This window comes from Petaurus breviceps, unplaced genomic scaffold (genome assembly GCF_028583685.1).
Source record: "Petaurus breviceps papuanus isolate PSGF00001 unplaced genomic scaffold, PetGlider_PUasm1.0 90667, whole genome shotgun sequence".
NCBI lineage: Eukaryota > Metazoa > Chordata > Mammalia > Diprotodontia > Petauridae > Petaurus > Petaurus breviceps.
The window spans coordinates 3,004,170-3,009,262 of NW_027187302.1; positions in this window are offsets into that span (position 1 = coordinate 3,004,170).

Genomic DNA, 5,093 nt, shown 5'->3' on the forward strand with positions numbered 1-5,093 from the left:
GGCTGTCTCCATTTTGCTTGGAGCTCTGGTGTTTTTGGTGCTTCTGTTTCAACATCACCATTTTACATTAAGAGACCCACTATGAACCTTAAAGACACGGCATCATTCATCAGATGAACTTGACTGTGAGACTCTTGAGACAATTTTTCTGAAGGACAAAGGAAAGGCTTAGGACTTCTAGCTTTTGTATTCCTCCACATTATTGTTTTGTTTTCATTTAATTTTGTTTGTTTCTCTTCCCCATTTTTGCATTAGTATTGCCCGTGCTAGGAGAACTGTCCTGTAAGAAAGATGACACTTGGTTTTTCCAAAGAAGTGAGAGAAGACCTAGATGTCACATTTTTGGTTGGGTTTTTTTAGGAGTTTTTTCCCCCCTTTCTGCTTTTTCCTCCCTCACTATTATATATTACAGGAAGAATGCCCATTTAAATGATGAAAGACTTGGCCACCAAGGGGTGGTATGTGATAGGACCAGTGGTTTCCTGACAGTTTTTATGACTCTGACACAGCTTCTTCCCCACCTCCACCCTCCCAGTCAGGCAACCTGATTGTTTTCTGCTTCTGTCATACAGCTTCTTCGTCTGAAGGCATAAAAGATCCAAGCCATGCATTATTGAGATCTCTCAGAAAAGGTGGGTGCCTGAGACCATGTGAGTTGCCATGTCTTGATGACTGACTGACTAGACCCGTTTCCAGATGGAGATAAGGGGGCTACATCCAGAGAAGCTAAGTACCACTTTATTCTTGTTGCATATCCTTCCTATGCTTCCTCCTTTGTTCATTGACTTGCAAGTGTCTCACTTCATCCTAACATCAAACCTAAATAAAGAGGGTGTTAGCTTTAGAATTGCATCTACAACAAATGTATTATCAGTTCTAACTCTGAATCGAAGATCAAGATTCTTGCATTATACATCACCATGCCTTTCCAGAAGCACAATCCACAGCTTCTTCTGGGTGGCAATAGACAAAGCATACTGCATTCTCTGAAGATGGGACTCCATTGACAAGACCCCATTACATCTAAATTGGAGGTTTGAATTTTATCCCTAAGATTACTTCTCACTCTAAATCCTATTATCGCACAGAATATGGTGTTTTGATTTCAGGGGCACCAGGAAGGTCACCCTATTGCCTTCTCAATTAGGAAACTGGTACCTGAAATTTCACAATTTGAGCTTCATTATTTTCATTTAAAATAGTCTCTTTTCCCTCTGTTAAAATTCAAATATCATTGAGGATAAATTATCTGTCATTTGTACCACAATGTGACTATACCAGAATGTGGTATGGAAGACCCTTGAGTGAGGGTCACACTCAATTACATAGTCACATACCCACATACAACAGTCTCTGGCATAATCACTACCTGTTTGCAAAGGGCACTAATACCAGAGGGACTTAGGTTAGAGTGATTTCAGATATACAATTTCCATTTAGCAATAGAACCCTCCTGTGCTTTCCTCGTCTTGCTAGAGAGACCATCTGGCATCACCCAACCCATAAAAGGCAACTTTGAACAAAAGGTAATTTATGATCTTATGTCATCTGTTCAATAGCAACTAGGACCCAGTAAGAGGCAAACAACTGTTTTTCTTTTTTGTTTGTTTTTAAACAATATTTCCCCCAATTACATGTAAAAACAAATTTTAACCTTTGTTGGGTTTTTTTTAAGTTTCAAATTCCAAATTTTAATTCTCCCTCCTTCCCCACCCCTCCACTTCCTAAAATAGAAAGCAACCTAATAGAGGTTATACATGTGCAATCATGTAAAACATTTGCATATTAGTCATTTTGTGCAAGAAGACTTGAACAAAAAGAGAGAAAGAGAAAGAAGGAAGGAAAGAAAGGAAGAAAGAAAAAAGAAAGAAGGAAAGAAAGAAAAAAAGAGAAAGAAAGAAAGAAAGAAAGAAAGAAAGAAAGAAAGAAAGAAAGAAAGAAAGAAAGGAAGGAAGGAAGGAAGGAAGAAAGAGAAAGAAAGAAAGAAAGGAAGGAAGGAAGGAAGGAAGGAAGGAAGGAAGGGAAAAGAAAAGAAGGAAGGAAGAAAAAGAAAGGAAAGGGGAGAGAAAGAAAGAAAGAAAGAAAGAAAGAAAGAAAGAAAGAAAGAAAGAAAGAAAGAAAGAAAGAAAGAAAGAAAGAAAGAAAGAAAGAAAGAAAGGAAGGAAGGAAGAAAGGAAGGAAGGGAGGAAGAGAGGAAGGAAGGGAGGGAGGGAGGAAGGAAGAAAGAAAAATAGTATGCATTAGTCTATATTCAGACAACATTAGTTCCTTCTCTGGGGGTGAATAGCATTTTTCATTATGAGTCCTTTGGGATTGTCTTGGATCATCGTATTGGTAAGAATAGCTAAGTCATTCACAGTTCTTAATCATACAATATTGCTGTCACTGTGTACAAGGTTGTCCTGATTCTGCTTATTTCACTTTATATCAATTCATGTAAGTCTCTCCAGGCTTTTCTAAAATCATCCTGCTTGCTATTTCTTATAGCACAATAATATTCCATCACAATCATATACCACAACTTGTTCAGCCATTCCCCAGTTGAGGCGCATACCCCTGACTTCCAATTCTTAGCCACCACAAAAAAGCAAGCAACTGCTTTTCAAAATCAGTACAGACAGTTTTTGCTTTATATAAATTCACATTACACAAATTTGACTTCACAGTAAAGAATTCTTAAACAAATCTGCATTCCATAAAAAAACCTATGTTAACTTTACAGTATTGTGATCTTTTTCTCTATTCCTGCCCCTCAACTAGGTGCTCTCTGAGGCCTCCCACCCCACCCCAACCCCACCCAAAAAAAATCCTTCAAGTGAAGACAGAAAAAGAGATGTACCCTATTGTGGACTTAGCAGAAGAGCTCCACTGAGAAAGAAGACCTTTGCTCAGTTCTACCCACCTCCCCATCCCCCATGTGTCTAAACTGAGTATCTGACTTCAGTGTGCTCTCTGATGCCCCTTGTCTGTCCCCAGCTCCTGCACATCACCCATCCTCTCCTGTCTGTATCCCCATCAGGGCCACCACCCCATTCAGCCAGGCTCCATATGGCTTGCCTCAGTCCCCTATGTGTTCCTCCTCCTGCTCTCACTTCTCTGTCCCCCACTTGTCCTTAAAGTCTCCCTCCAGGGGTGCACAGCCCCCTTCCTGCCTCCCTCCCTCCCTTCCCCACATCCACACAGTCCACTTAAATAAAGTGAGAACTGTCTGTATAGTGAGTGGCTATTCTGGGGAGCTTGATGCCTAACAGTGTTTTATTCCGGCTACCCTTTGGTGCCTGCCAATGGCTCCACCCAGCCTAGTGCTTAAGGACAGAGATCCCAAGAAACACAGTCCTTGAAAGGTTGTAAGGGACCATGGTAAGAGATTGCTGGACAGACTGCTTTACATCTTCCAGGGCTGGAGCCCATTCTGGAGCCCACTTGAACTTTTGGGTAACTCAATAAATGGGGGTCATTAGGAAATCCAGGTGTGGAATGTGGGTTTTCCCAAGCCTAAAGGGTCTGAAATGTCTCTGAGGTTCCTTCTCAGATTTTGGGGGAGTGAATGTTCACTGCCTTATTCTGGACTATGCTCAGAGTCCTGTGCACTTTTTCTACCCACTATATTTCCCAAAATTTGACTGAGCAAGCTAGACACTGGATTTTGTTAGGATTGACTTCCTACCCCTTGTCTCTCATATGGTTCACCATATGATTGAAGGCTTCTACCACTGTGGCCTCATCTGGTCCCAGTTAACTTTATGTTATCAATGCAGTGCCCTCAGATCTTTCAAGTCTCTGCTCAGTATAATGTATGAGGAGAGTTCAGGTAGCACTAGGGGAAGGACGGTGAAGATTTATTGGACTCCTCAGGTGAAAGCAAATTATTCCTTATTGGTTTAAGGTCCAAGAATAGAGGGAAAAAAAGTGGCAAGATTGACTGCCTCACACTACTTACTCTGAGTTTAACCTGCCTGGTCTACAACATCAATGAGATTGGGAACAGCTGTAGAGATAGGCCTGCTGACTTTGTTCAGCTCCCTATACTCCACTGTAAACTGCCAGGTACCATCTGCCTTCCTCAGGTGACACAGAGTTGTTACAGAGGGATCTGGTATAACACAGGACTCCAGCTTTCTTCATCTCCATTACTAGAAAAGAAATATCTTTCACCCCACCCTGGGAACTAGGTAGTGTATAGTACTAATATCATGGAATGGCAATTCTAAGGGTTTCCATTTGGTCCTGCCCACAGTAATATGCCTAGAGGTTACTGTAAGGGTCTATAGAAATACCATGCCCATGGGGCAGCCAGGTAGCACAGCCAGTAACAGCACCAGCTCCAGTGTCGGGATGACCTGGGGATCGAATCTGGGCTCAGACACTTAGCACCCACCCAGAAACACCTGGCCATGTAACCTTGAGCAAGTTACTTAACCCCAATTGCTTAGGGGTAGCCAGGTGGCTCAGTGAGTAAGAACACCGGCTCCACTGTCAGGATAACCTGGGGATCAAATCCGGGCTCAGATACTTAGCACCACACCCAGAAATAACTGGCCGTGTAACCTTAAGCAAGTTACTTAACCCTGATTGCTTTAAAAAATAAAATTAAAAAAAAAAAAGAAATACCAAGCGCAGTGGCAGCTGAGATCCCTGACTCCTCTGGCAGTTGTACAAAATTTGAAAGTTAACCTAGTGGAACAAATGCTTTGTCATTGTGGCTGAGTCGTTTCAGTCATGTCCTACTCTTTGTGACCTCATTTGGGGTTTTCTTGGCAAAGATACTAGAGTGGTCTGCCACTTCCTCCTCAAGCTCATTTTACATTTGAGGAACTGAGGTAAGCAGAGTTAAGTAACTTACCCAGGTTCACACAGCTACCGTGTTTCCCCAATAATAAGACCTATCCCGAAAATAAGAACTCCCCTTACTGTGTAAGATTCCTCTAAAATAAGCCCTCCCCTGAAAATAAGCCCTATTGAGATTGCTACTGTAGTGAAGGTGATCCCCTGCGCTACACGCTACATTACAGTACCCTCTGTATGCACCGTCCCCCCGTGAAATGCATGCCACGCTCCGAGCTACATCCAATCAGAGCTGCAGCAGTGAGCGC